The following is a 15,757-nucleotide window of genomic DNA, read 5'->3' as shown; positions in this document are numbered from 1 at the left end:
CTTTACACAATTGATGTATGTGTGAATTGTGATGAGAGTTGTATGAGCCCCTAATAAAATGATTAAAAAAAAAAAAAGCTGAACATTGAATCACTGTTGCTGTGTCCTTCGGTGACATTGAGTAGGTTCCACCTGATAACAACAGAACAAATGCTGTCCGTTCTGTCCCATCCCTACACCCACTGCCATGTTTGAGTGGACTGTATTGTCATCCCCCTGAGGTAATCATGTAAGTGAATCTGTATAAATGGAATCAAATTTTATGCTTTCATTTTTCTCTCTTTTCTTTAATTTTATTGTTTCTCAGATTCATCCTTGTTGTTCTATGCACAAAAAACTCATGGTTTGCTGAAAGATAGTCCATTATTTGACTATAATCCAATTTGTTTATCTATCTGGGCATTTGAGTGGTTCATATCAGTTAATTTCTGAATGTCAAAGCAACTTTGAAACCTGGAATAAAGGCCATTGACATAATGTTTTCTGTTTTTAAATAATAACACGATTCAGTTTATTAATGTTTTTATTAATAATATTTGTCAGTGTTATATTTATCTTACTTTTGAACTTTAGCCTTAAGTTTAAACTGTAAGGAGCAGTTTGTTATAACTTATTCTGACAATTACTGATATACATTGGGAGTACTCAGTCTCCTTATATGCAATGATTGATATATTAAAATTGAAATCTACTGCTCATGTTTATTTTCTTTTAATCCCACCATTCTGTGTTCTTTCATAATCTTCTCTCTTGTCTTTTATTAATTATCAAAGTTTTGAATTACTCAGTTTTGCTTTAAAATATCTATTAACAATGGTTAGTAATTACATTGAATTCAAAGCATCCAGGAGGTTACTGGTTATGAACTCCCACTGTCATTAGAATGGAGCCAGTTTCTTCGCGTGGTTCACTGGGACATGTATCGCACCTAGATGAGCTTCGAGCACATAATCAGTATACAACAAGATGGAAGTCTTCAAAGTCCTAAGTGAAAGGGATGGTGTGATTTTAACTATATGTAAACTTGATGAAACGAGTGTGTGTGTAGAGAGAAATGGTAATGTGTAACATTTGTACTACCCTCCATTCACCCATAAAATAAGATGAGCCCTGGCCCTGGGAATGGGGAAATATACAGTGTCATCCTCTCAGGTAAGACCATTTACCATAAGAATCAAAGCATGTCTACTTTAGAAAAGAGACTACAGATTATCTGCCTAGTTTTTTCAAATATTAAAGAAAGGTTTGATAACTTCACATCATCTTTCTCTACACCTCTTATTGTAGTCCATTGTGGCTCAGGCACCACTTTCATTTTAAACCAGTAGCATACAAGGAACTAAAACCACAAGAGGAGACCAGGCTTGATTTGAAAGTCCATCATCGTATAGACCAGCAGTTCTCAACCTGTGGGTCGCGACCCCTTTGGTGGTCAAACGACCCTTTCACAGGGGTTGCCCAATTCATAACAGTAGCAAAATTACAGTCATGAAGTAGCAACAAAAATAATTTTATGGTTGGGGGGGTCACCACAACATGAGGAACTGTGTTACAGGGTCTCAGCATTCGGAAGGTTGAAAACCACAGGGCTCTAACATAGCAATAACGGTGAAGAGGGCATAGAACAGAACAAGACAGTGCCTTGTTCTTGTATACAGGATCGCTTTGGGCCCATTTAATGGCACCTAACGACAAAAGAAGTGAAACTTTAAGTACTGGAGTGCTGAAACCTAGAGTACTGGAAGCACTTACTAATGGAAATCAATTACAATTCAGTGTGGAAAAAAAATCCTTACAACCAGAATGAGACATATCACATTAAACAGAGAAAAGACTGAAATTATCAGAATCTCATTTTACTTGAATCCACAGTCAACACATCTGAAAGCAATGACTAAGTCACACCAGACTTCCCCAAAACAGTAAAAATTAACCCAATGACTGGGAAATATTTTTGTCAATGAAGTATCTGACAAATGGACAAATCCCTAAAATCTGTAGAAAACGTTAAAACCTCAACAAGAAAAAGATGAATAACCCAATCAAAAATGGGTGTGGGATGTGAAAAACCTTTCACCTAGAAGGCATTCAGGCAGTCAACAAACATATGAAGAAATGCTTGAAATCATTAACCATTAAGAGAGACACAAATCAAAACAATCATGGCAGACCATCTTACTCCAGTATTGATAGCAAAGTTCAAAATAACCTAAAATTAAAAATACTGGAGAGGGCGCAATCGGTGAGGAAATCAGTATGGAGCTTTCAAATAGTAATAGAAATCCCATATGACCCAACAATCCCTTGACTTGGTTTACACCATAAGGAAGAGCTGCCACATGAACAGATATGCACACCAATGTTCCTCATGGCCCTTTTCACAATAAAAAGAAGATGAAAACAACTCAAATGCCCATCAGGGGAAGGATGGATAAATAAACATTGAGACATACACACAATGATGCATACAGTTTTTTCAGCACATTTTTAATGCAGTAAATTACGTACCTCGCCTGATAACCGGGTCGGCTGATACTCGAGTATATATGGTACTTTGGTACATATACACTATGCGACATTAAAAATTAAAGAGTCTATGAAATACCTCATGGCATGGATGAACCTGAAGGACATTATTTGAGTGAAATTTGTCAAAAAGAAAAGGATAAATATTGTTAGGGACTATTATTATAATTATCATTAATCAAGAAAAGGTTCTCACACTAAAAGAAATACACTTGATGTTTACCAAGAATAGGAGAGTAATAGAGGGAAAGGGAAGGCGCAGGCTAGAGTAGAGACAGGTGTTTGGATTAAGGGGAAAACAATGTCCAGCAAAAGGGAAATGGGGGCAAATGAAGGAAACAAAGCAAGACAACGGGAGGTCTGCTAAGTTGTTGAGTGCATAGCGGATGATCTGCTCTGTAAACCTCCACCCAATTCACAATCAAAAGTTCTTTTTTAAGATTGTTATTATTCATCTTAAAAACAAGGAGGAAATTTAATAGTATAGTGCATTGGACACATCTGCTATATACAAAGGAAAGATGTCATTCTGAGAATTAAGGTGTGCACCTGGCCCAAGCCATGATAATTTTCATTGCCTTACATGCATGTAAATGCTAGACAAAGCAAAAGGCAGACCAAAGTAGAAGTGATGCATTTGAATTATGGTGCTGGTGAAGATAAGAAAAGGACCATTAGCTGCCAGACGACAAGTCTGACTTGGAGAAAGCACAGCTGGAATGTCCCTTCAAAAGGACGATGACAAACTCAGTTTCTCATGTCCAACATGGGAGCAGCTGGACTTGCCATGTCCAACAAGGACCAGACCCTGGAAAAGGACAACCTACTAGGTAAAGTAGAGGAGCAGGGAAAATGAAGAAGCCCAGTAATAAGGTGGATTGACCTAGTGACCACCATAAGGGGACTTAACCATAACAATCACTATGAACATGGTGCAGGACGGGGCCATGTTACCTTCTGTTGTACTTAAGTCACTTTGAGTCAACATGGACTCAATGGCACTTAGCAACAACAGCACTTGGTAATAGTTGCTAAGATTGGCTCAGTTACAAAATGAAATGAAAGGTTGGCCATTCGAACCCACCAAACATTCAACTGGAGAAAAGCACTGTTGCTCTGTTCCTATAATTATTTCAGTATAAGAAATCCAAGAGTACAGTACTACACTGTCACATGGCATCACTATGAGTGGGAATTGACTGAACTACATGCAACAAGTAACACATATGCTGTGAATATATTCATAGTATATATATGTATGTATGTTTGTGTTTGTGTTTGTATACACATACCTATGTTTTGGGCAAAAGTATGTTATTAGAGACATGTTCCAAATAATCAGATGAAATTGTTCTAGGAGAAAAAGTTTGTTCCTTATTTGATTTATGAATGCACATTTTTTTCATAGAAGTCACTATCAAAATAAGCTACTATTACGGAAATTATTTGTAGAGAGAAATAGCTTTCAGATAGAACAAAAAATGCACTGGAAATAAAAACATTCATTAATAGACTGAATCCAAGCAATATTTTATTTTCTGAAAGAAAATAGCTTATTTAGAAAATCCTTACCAGCAGGGTCCCAGTCAGCTGATAAAAGATGGTATTGGAAATAAAAACTAATTTTTAAAACTTACTTCAAAATTGAATGCAAAAAATAAATAAATACATTAAAACACAGGTTTTCCCAAAACCTGACTTCTTGAGAACACAATAAGATTAGTTTACTTAAGGAAGAAAGAAAATCACTTTTATTTTTTTGTGGCAGTTACATAATCTGTCAACTTGAAGGTATTAAGAGTGAAGGGGAGGAGTTTACACTGTCCATCAGGTTGCAGTTTGATGATCACATTTGGAGGCATGACAAAGATAAATAGCTCAATGGAGGCCGGACCCACTGTCTCTATTCTTTCCCTTTCCTGCTATTGAGACACTCAGAGAGCTGGTGTAACCACGTGGAGACCCACACCAGCGTTGGGATGCTTCCACTGCCACTGGATCCATAAGACTTTCTATCAACCGGCCTGGGATCTTCCTGTATTTAGCATCATTGCTGTGCTGTGTGAGTCTAAAGAGGAATTTGTGGACTAGTATCACATATATGGGATAATATCAGACTTATGGACTTGATCTGGGCTGGGCTGGGATATTTTCTCAATACACAATTGCTCTTTGATATAAACCTCTTTCTAATATATATATATATGAATGTCCTTGGATTTGTTTCTCTAGTCAACCCAGACTAACACATTTGTTTATAGCCACTGGTTTTGAATTCACCTTTCCCACCCATCTTCCAATCCACCTTTCCCATCCCAACAAAAACAATGCCAGTTTGGGGAATTTTCAGTGATAATAATAATTGAAGATATTACTCACAATTGCCTATCATTTTTCTGACACATCATTTCATCAGCAGAATCAAAGTATGATAACTATCTCTATACCTTTGTAGCCAGCAAAGACATCGCTAGCTATCATACTCTCTTACCTCACTGCTTAGGTGTCAAACCTAGTCTTACTTTGTATTCAACACTCCCACCTCAACTCCCACCTCTATCCCCACCACCCACCCTGGTTTCTTACATGGACTCATAGAAAGCAATTTTACTATCTCAATCACCTGTCATTAAACTAAAGAAAAGCTTTAAAATTTTTACCAAAGAAAATTTCTGTAACAGCAGACCTTGGTTGAAGCAAACATGGAAGATTACGAGGGACTTGGTGAGTGCTCTCTTCACCACGCCCCTCTGTCATCACTTCTGCAGACACTCATCTTGGCCTTTGCTCGTAACCATAGCAACGGTTGGGAGGCTGGTGCAGGACTGGGTAGTGGTTTATTCTGTTGTTCATAGGGTCTCTGTGAGTGGAAACTCACTCAGTGGCACCTAACAATGGTAACAATAACGACATCTGTCTTCTCCAGTGATACAAGAAGAAGGAAATCAAAGCCCAGGGTGACATGCCCAAGGAATTCTGATGAATTTTATAGTTTCTACAGAATTGGAAGACTCCTTCTCAAGATGCCTTCTGGCTATTCACTAGATAGTCCATAATGGTAAAGTATAATTACTGTATGTAATAGCCAACCACAAAGGAGGTATGAGGTAAACTACCTGCTACAGTACAGCCAACAGGATTATCTGGTAGTCCTTTGTATCAACAGCTGATATTCTCTTATAGAGTCCATGTGTCACAGCAAGATCAAGAGGAACCGGGAACTGGAATAAATTGCAAATATGTGATGGAGTCAAAATGTAAATAACCCCCATTCTTACCCAGCCTAAAGTACAGTGATGGAAAAATATGTGCTATATGTTAAGATAGCATATGACATATATGGGGGGGGGGGGCGCGGAGACTGTAAACCTGGGTAACATCCAGGGATTTTCTGAACAAATTACCTTTGAGCTGAAATTTTTAATTTAGCATGTTGAAATAAAGCCTTTGTTTATTGTCTGTCTCCAATCAGTAGTACAGTAAAGGCAGAATTCTTATTGATTTGGATTCACTGCTTGTATCCCTAATTCTTAGATAAAGCCTGCCACAGAACAAAAACTCAATAAATATTTGGTAAATAAAAATTTGCTAAGGGGAAGGGACCAGAAGAGCATTCTCGGAAAAGACAACATTTGTGACAATCCTGAAATAGCAAAAGTTTGACAGACATAATGTCCTGAACCTAAGTCATACAGAGAAAGGGATAGAAGTACTCAAGATGAGGCAGGGGCATTACCAAGAGACCTCGTCTAAGGCTTATTAGGTCTGGTGTGAAGAATGAGAGTCTAAGGGAATGAGGAGTCCTTAGCCAACAGCCAGCTGCCTTGTGTTGAATCACGGAAACTTCCTGGGAATGGGAACAGAGCTGTTGCCCAGGGTGGGGGTGGGGAGTGTTTCTTCCTTCCTTCCTTCCATCCTTCCTTCCTTCCTTCCTTTCTTCCTTTCTTCCTTCCTTTCGTTCTTTTTTAATCGTTTTATTGGGAGCTTGTACAACTCTTATCACAATCCATCCATCCATCCATTGTGTCCAGCACCTTTGTACATTTGTTGCCAACATCATTCTCAAAACATTTTCTTTCTACTTGAGCCCTTGGATTTGGCTCCTCATTTTTTCCCTCCTCCTCCCTCCCCCAGAAATCCCCAAAGGCTTTTCCATGGCTGTTCTGGGAAGTGGAGCACCAGGGTTTTTGTTTTGTTTTTCTTGAGATGCATCTAGGTGTCTGGATCCTCCAAACTTTCAGTAAGCAACCAAACACAGTAACTATTTGTACCACTTAGAGGACAGTCATTAAAGGCCTTAAATGCAACATAAAATGGCCAGATTGATGTGTGTTTTGCTGATGTTGATTGTTTATATATACTATTTATAGATAGATATTTGTTTTAGCTTTGCTCTGATGCCTGGAGTCAGCAAACTTTTTCTAAGATGTGAGACAGAATAGATGTTTGTGGCTTTGTAGCTGCTCAACTCTGCCAGCATAATACAATAAAGCAGCAGACAATTCAGAAACTAAGGGACATGGGCTGTGTTTCAATAAAACTTTATTCGTGGGCATTGACATTTGAATTTCATGTGATTTTTAAAGATCAAAAAGTATTCTTTTCCATTTTTTCCCAACCATTTAAAAAAATGTTAATTCATTTTTACTCCCATGTCAGATATACACAGGTTGTGAGCCAGGTTTATGCCCTAGGCGAGTGGTTCTCAACCTGTGGGTCGTGACCCCTCGGGGCCCGAACGACCCTTTTACAGGTGTCATCTAAGACCATCAGAAAACACATATTTCTGGTGGTCTTAGGAACCCAGACACCACTCCTCTATCCATCTTCAGGCAGGTCTCCCCCATGCAGATATGCCCACATATGAGTACCCAGAGTGAAGACTGTTACTCATGCTACACCATGCTTCAAGACAAAATTTCATTTATTTGTAATTAGAAATATTTCACCATATATAATTACATATTGTTTTTGTGAGGAATCACTATGCTTTAATGATGTTCAATTTGTAACAATGAAAATACATCCTGCACATCAGATGCTTACATTACGATTCACAGCAGTAGCAAAATTACAGCTATGAAGTAGCAATGAAAATAATTTTCTGGTCGGGGGTCACCACCATATGAGGAACTGTATGGAAGGGTCGCAGCATTAGGAAGGTGGCAAACCACTGCCCTAGGCTTTAGTTGGTCAAGCCCTGCTCCGAAGAACAGATTGTAAGTGAGTAAGTGATGGATCAGGGACAGTGGTTTGTCACAGAAGTAGCCCAGGTAATTAATGAGGGTGACCTGAACTAATGTTTCACATATTTTAGATAAAATAGGTCCGAGTCAGCTATTCACTTTAAATGGACCATATTCTGTGGTATTTCTGAGATATGTGTGTTTTACACTTAGGAAGAAGAAAAATTCCCTTAGGAAATGAAATTACTTTTTTCCCCCCCAGAGTTTTGTTTCTTTGGATGCCAATGAGCTTACAATTAGGGGCTTGTCTCTCCTCACAAAAGAGCCCTGGTGGCATCGTGGTTACGCACTGCACTGCTAAGGGTAGCGTCCTGGTAAGCAATCACCAGCTGCTCGGCAGAGACAGGGCTTTCTACTTTCGTAAGGAGTTGCTGTCTCAGAAACCCACATGGGCAGTTCTACCCTGTCCTGTAGGGTTGCTGTGAGTCAGCAGAGAATCAACGGCAGTGAGTTTGATATTGATTTTTTTTTTCCTTACAAAGCATATAGGTAAGGGGATGGAGAAGAGTACGTGTTTGGGGAGTCTCACAGGGGAGATGATATTTGAACTGAGTGTTGAAGGTTCCATATGGGCTCCACTCTGCGATCATAGAAACGGCTATAGTAAATAGAGAGACATAGAACATATGGGGGGATTTTAAAATCACCCTGAAAAGGGAAAAAAACCTATAAACGTGTGAGATTTGAAATGTAAAATTGAACTTTATTATAGAGCACTTTGTTTTCAGAGCAGGCTAAGGAGTTTATATAGTTTTGTTAGTTTTAGTTGAATTTAAAGTATGAAAAATATACTAAATACTAATAGGGAAAGAAAAAGCCTCCCTTCCCTAAATATCTGCTCGGGTGAGCTAAAAATTCATAAAACTCATGGCCTGCCTGAAGGCAATAATAAAACAGAACAAAAATACCAGTAAGACCTCATTATAGCCACTCTAGCAGTTAGAACCTTATTTCATGGAACGAAAATGCAGCATTAAAGCCTCACCAGGACCATTTAGAATGCTGCTCTTTTTAATTCCATTTAATGCTTTTCTAACTATTTCAAAAATTGAACTTGCTGATCAATTCATGATACCAATTGTCATAATTTATAATATCAACACATTGGTTCTACATAAAACATTCCACACCCCAAATCCTTATAAATATTCTATGACTAAAATATATAAATTGCCTAAAACAAATGGGAACTCTGTCTTCTAGCTATTGCATATTTTTCTGGGCATCTTGGTGTGTTTAAAATAGTCTAGGGACACTTTGAATCAGTATGCCGAAGATTTGTCTTAATAACATTTGTCATAAAGTATCATGTGCAGATCTATTTTTCTCATTTGTTTTCTATCTGCATGACTGAGGGCACCAATGACAGTCTTCCATGATAGAATATTAACAGTTCTTATAGACTTTTCTCACATATAATGTATTACAACATTCTAGTTTTATTGCTATATATGATTCGAAATGTTTCTCCTACCCATAGTCTCCATTACCTCTGGTGTAGTTAAATCCTCATCATTTCTCCAATAAGAAATGCAATGCCTGCTCACTTGTGTATTTCCCCATTCACTCCTGCTACCCTCCAAGAATCCCCACAGGAATAATATTTCTACAATTCAAATTATACCATGGCAGCCCTTTGCTTGAAAGTCTTTAGCAATTCTGACTTGTTTGAAGAATAAAATTAGCTTCTTTAATTAAAAAAATAAAATAAAACAGGACTAAAGTAGATGTTTTAACAAGATTGACTCGTTCCTTGATCCTTGAAGAATTTATACATGAATGAAAGGGGACAAAGGAAAACAAATAAAAAGGTTAAGAAAATATTCATGTTGATAAATTCGATGGGAAAATAAAACTGGGTGCTACTAAGAGAACCACAGGGTACAAAAGGGTGGCTCTTTTAGGTTATATGATTGAAAACTGTGTCTGAGGAGGTGGCATTTAAAATGAACTCTGAAGGATAATACAGTATCGGCCATGCACACTATGGAGAATGGGGATTCCTAAAAGAGGCTTCAGTGAGTCCAAAGTTCATATAGCATGCATCACAAAAAGGGCCTGTGTGCTGAAGCACAGAGAATAACAGGGTGAGTGGTAGCACACAAGGTGGGAGAAGGAGCAGGGGCCATAATATGCAGACTTTGAGAACAATCAAAGATGTTTGGCTCTTATTCATATACAACGTGAAGCTGATTAGTAACTTTATATTGAGTATATTTTTAAAAGTCATTGTGGCGGCTAAAAGAGGAAGGGATTAGAAATGCAGGAAAAGAAACTGCAGGGCATTTAGGAGGCTACTGTGTCCACATGGACTGGGATGCGAAGGGCTTCGCTGCAGAGGACAAGATGCAGGTAGATTTGGCAGAGCCTTTGGAGATAGTCAACAGGACTACACAAAGTTGGACGTGGAGCACCAGAAAGAAAAAAGAAAAGAATCTGAGACTCTATCCTACATGTTGATTCATCACATTGAAAGATGCTGATGCCATTTACAGATGGAGGAGGAAGATTACGGAAAGCAAAGGTCTTATGTTGCCTGTTGGGAGACAAGATTTTGAACATCTCAAGTCTGTCTATTAGATAGCTAGGTGGATATTTTTAAGTAGGCACTTAAATACACAGATCTGGTATATTAGGAGTCCCTGGGTGGCACAAATGGTTAAGAGCTTAGCCACTAGGCAAAAGGTTAGCAGTTTGAGCCCACTCAGAGACACCTCAGAAAAAATAGTCCAGTGACTACTTTAAAGAACTCACAGCCTTAGAAATCCTATGGAGAGCAGTTCCACTGTGATACACGAAGGGTAACCATTAATCAGGATTCCTTGAGAACAACTAATTGGTTTTGGGGGCGGGGGGTGGTCATAGAGTTAAGTCTTAGATGGAGATACATGGGACCCTGTGTTGTTCAGAAATTTTAATCCATAGGATAGAATTCCTTTAAAAAAAGAACATGAGTTCCAGTCTAGATGATGGTGAGGTTTACAGGAAAAGAGGAAATCCTTTGTCACACTGTTAAACACGGAACTGGCCCAGGACTCAAAGGAGCTGAAAGAGAAGTCCCACAGGGTCCTAAGGAGCTGGAGTCAGCTGGTACTCATGCCGAAGGGTGCGCTAGCAGACACGCACCAATGTTGCTGTGGCTGCCGATTCGCTTCCGTCTGCCAACCCTGTCAGAATGGCTCTAGTGACAGGCGCTAACCCAGAACTCTGCAGGAAAGGGAACTGTGGGAAATACGGTTCCCGCTGAGCTTAAGGGACACAATGCTGATCTACTTCAGGATCTCTCCATTTTTATTATTCAATGGAAAGACACTAATTTTAAAATACTTGTATACTTACCTCCTAGCTTCTTTTCCAGAAAAAAAAGAGCAGAAATTCTCTTAGGGATCTTGAATGCTACATGTTCTACAAGATGTCTGTAATAACATGGAGGGCAAGTAGACCTAGAAAACCCCCAGCACATCATACTATTTCTATTTTGTACTCATGGAAACAGCTCTAGATGGGTTAATTATGGTTACGCAATCCTTCATAGAGCAAAACCCAAGACCATGCCTCCATTCTACAAGTCCAGTTTTTTTAGATGAACTTCATGTATTTGTCACTAATACACTACCTTTAAAAACAATGCTGTAATTGTCTATTGTTGTTGTACTAATCACTGCTGTCATTTTTCTTTTCCTCTCATTGGGGAAAAGAGGCAGTTGAATTGTTAGACGGTCTCTCCAATCCCTGAAAGTCTGCTTTAAATTCCTTTATGCGACTCTTCTTCCAGGCTTCATATTGTTTGTGTTCAATTTCTACAACGACTGTCCTTTCTCAGCTAAATTGACACATATCTTTCTGCATTGAGGTCCATGTTGAGAATGAATCAGGGTCAACCAAGCAGCATGCTTTCTTGTTAATCTATGGAGTGCCTGTTTCCAGATTTGGAATGGAGTTCAGCATTGCATTCCTTTACACATAAAATTACATTGGAAAGGGAAGCACATTTAATTAAATGTGATCTAAAGTCATTCTTCTGTATAAGCTGCTTCGGCACCGGCAGTGCTCGCTGCTGTATAAACTGCATCATCATCCTTGTGCGGTGTAATCTTGACAAAGGTACTACCTGGGCTTGGCAATTAGGGCAGGGAGACATGAATGCCTTGGCAAATAAGCTGACATCGGGGAGGGAAAATAAATTCTGGTTCCCAAAATAAAATATAATCAATATGCCATTGCTACAACGACATGAGAAAATTCTTATTAATGTATCCTATTTTGTTACCAAATCTATTCTCGCTTTGCCTACCAACATTTAAAAATGAGTTGATGTTGTGCTGTGAATGTGAAGGTGAAATGCGTAGATTACGAGCTGCACAGCTGTTGACGGGTTTGGTTTATAGCTCTGGGACGTCCCATTCTGCAGACATTCTGTTCCCGTTCATTTTAACAGTAATTAGAAGTACCCCCATAACGAGGAGCTGGCTGTTGGAAACAACTTCATTAGTTTGGGTAATTTTATTGGTTTCCTTTAGGGTGAAGAACCAGCACTAATAGTTGTAATTTAATAGGAACATTCCTGAAGCAGGGAAGATTCCACAGCATCTGAAGTGAGGCATTAGACAGAAGTTTCCTTTCCTTATATTTCCTTATAATGAAATATAAGACAACTGTGGCTACCTAAATCGAAGTCACATGTGAAGGGATATAAATTGGAATGAACAAGCCATTTTGGTCAAATGTTTAAATAGTGCTTATAATAAAAAGTCAGGTACCCCAACTGGAGAAAACATACACACACATGCAAAATGGACACAAAATTCAAGTATCAGACATTTTCATATTAAAAATGACATAATGTCAACAAAGTTGGCCTTTTAAAAATCTGCCAGCCTATAGCAAAGAGGTTAATTTACTTTTTTTCTCTTATTTTCTCCCTCTTTTTTTATTTTCACACATCAACTTGCTAAGTAGTAACAGTTTCCTTGTCATGAAAAGGATTAATCCTTCCATGTTAGCACCTTTGGTATGCACAAGGTTCTCTATCTGCAAAGCATTTTATAATCATTTCTGTCTCTTTCCTTCCGCTTCCAATGCGGTATGGCTCAGTGCTACATCTTTTGGAGATGACACGGTGAAGTCAAAGAATTTGTCCATGACTGAAAAATATACCCGCAGCAGATGAGCCTTCTGACACCCAAACTTCTATCCTTTCCCTTGCAGACTCCATCACGACACTTCTCTCCCTTGGAAAGCCCGCTCTTATGGCTATAAGAAAGGAAACGCTTTAAACCTCTCAAATGGGAGGCGGTCATTGACAAGAGAGAAGCAAGAGGAGGAGGAAGTTTACATTTTAGCTTCCAGCCATTCCTCCAGGGACCAAAGGATAGCCACTCTCTCTCTGTGGGCAAAAGTACCCTTTGAGATACAGGAGGGGCTTCAAAAAGTTTACGGGGAAAAAATGAATTAAAGGATAAAAGAAAAATGTCTGTGAACATTTTGAAGACTCTCTCTATGTATATACATAGATATAGAGCTATAACGACAGATAAAAGTACAGGTACAGGCAGAGGCAGAGCTAGAGATAATGTTGTTGTTAGGCGCCGGTGTCGGTTCCAACCCATATCAACCTTATGCGCAACAAATCGGACATTGCCCAGTTCTGCACCATGCGCACCATGCGCACCATGCGCACCATGCTCGAGCTCATTGCTGCAGCCACTAGGTCTGTCCAGCTCCTTGAGGGCCTTCCTCTATTTGCTGCCCCTCCGCTTCACTAAGCCTACTGTCCTTCTCCAGGGACTGGTCTCTACTGACAACATTCACAAAGTGCGTAAGGGGAAGACTTAACCTCTTCCACGACCTATCAGTTTGCCCACGGCATTTTCAATATTCTTCACCAGCACCACAATTCAAATGCATCATCGTTTCTTCTTAGATCGCCTTATTCAATGTCCAGCTTTCAGATACTAATGAGGCCATTGAAAACACCATGGCTTTGATCAGGTGCACCTAGTCCTCCGAGGAACAGCTTCGCTTTTCGATACTCTAAAGAGATCCTGTGCGGCAGATTTATCTGGAGTAACATCTTCGCTTTTCGATACTCTTAAGAGATCCTGTGCGGCAGATTTATCTAGAGTAACAACTTTGCTTTTCGATACTCTAAAGAGATCCTGTGTGGCAGATTTATCTAATGCAACATGTCTTTGGAGCTCGACTGCCACTTCCATGAGCACTGACAGTGCTTCCAAGCAAGATGAAATCCTTGACAATTTCAACGTTTTTGACATTAATCATGATGATACAGAATGGTCCAGTTGTGAGAATTTTGTCTTCTTTACATAGAGTTGCCATCCATACTGAAGCCTGAAATCTTTGGTCTTCATCAGCAAGTGCTTCAAATCCTCCTCATTTTCAACAAGCAATGTTGTCATCTGCATATCGCAAGTTAATAAACCTTCCCCCAATCCTGATGCAGAATTCTTCTTCATATAATCCAGCTTCTCTGATGATTTAATCAGCCTAAAGATTGAATAAGTATGCTGAGAGGATACAACACTGGCTTACACCTTTCCTGATTTTAAAACATGCGGTATTCTCTGTTTCTGTTTGCACAACTCCCTCTTAATCCATGTACAAGCCCTGCATAAACACAATGAAGTGTTCTGGAATCCCCATTCTTCTCAAAGTTATCCATAGTTTGTTATGATACACACAAGTTGAGTGCCTTTGCATAGTCAATAAAACACAAGTAAACATCTTTTTAGTGTTCTCTGCTTTAACCCAAGATTCATCTGACATCAGCAATGGCATCCCTTGTTCCTGATGGCTAGCTCAATAATATAAATTTCTCAATATTTTTATTGATGAGATGTCAGAATTAACTGAAAAGAACCAAAATTTTAATATAATATGAAGATAATAAAATAATTATGCTCAAATGAGAGGCAACAAAGATTCTACATGGTATGTTTTGCTCACTGGCTAGTAAAGAACTGTTGGATGAAATAACAGAAAACCATCTTTGATCCTTGCCCCAAAGAAGAAAATGAAAGAAGTCTGCCTGTCTCTTATTGACAGAGCCTTCAAGTCTCACAAGTATAAGACAAATTCAATAATTCATGCCCAACATTTAAAATGCTGGTTTTAATAGTAAAATCTTAGCCACGTTATTCCAGTAGCAAAAGCTGAACAGCATTATTCCCAAAGTATATGAAAAAATTCGCCAGAAAAAGAAAAACTAAAAAGAAAGGAAGTATAAATGTAATCACTCATTTTAAATTAAAAAATTTTTAACTAGAAAAAATATTTCAATAACACATTTTGTATGTGGTTCTTCTATTGCTTATACTTGCTTTTGTTGTGTTTCTTGTTATTTTACATCATCCATCTTCTATTTGCCATAGACATAACTTCTAACACATTTTACCAATTTTGCATTCCAATCAACTGGTTTTATGAGTTTAACGTATGTCGATTCTGCCTGGGGCATCTGCAGAATCGGGGTGCTCCTTTCAGACCCCACCACCAAAACAGTAGCCTCATCCTAGCTCTCTCGACAGCTTATTCGTCTCAGGGTTTCTCTCTGCTATTTTACCTTGGCAATCCGGGTCATTCCCACGATGGTCTTCATCAGATGTTAACGAAATCTCTTGCTAATCCGTTCTCCCAAGAGTCTATGGGTTTCTTTGACCTACATAACTTAAAATCAGTTGAAAGTGGATTTATTTTTCCACCACTATACTCACTCCCAGGAGCCCTGGTGTCGTCGTGGACTGCGTGTGGGCTGCTAACCACAACATGAGCCGTTGTAAACCAACCGCCACCCGGGGGAAGAAAGGTGAGACTAGCCATTCCGGTAAAGATTAGAAGCACACAGAGACAGCTCTGCTCTGTCCTGTAGGGTCTCTGTGCCTAGGAATTGATTTGATGATTATTGAGACAGACACTCTCACAACCAAATTATTATGAACAGTCTTAGGTTGTGACCATGCCTAGAA

The sequence above is a fragment of the Echinops telfairi genome, unplaced genomic scaffold (genome assembly GCF_000313985.2).
Source record: "Echinops telfairi isolate 266 unplaced genomic scaffold, ASM31398v2 ScPeMD7_7421;HRSCAF=8459, whole genome shotgun sequence".
Classification (NCBI taxonomy): domain Eukaryota; kingdom Metazoa; phylum Chordata; class Mammalia; order Afrosoricida; family Tenrecidae; genus Echinops; species Echinops telfairi.
This window is presented reverse-complemented; position numbering follows the sequence as displayed.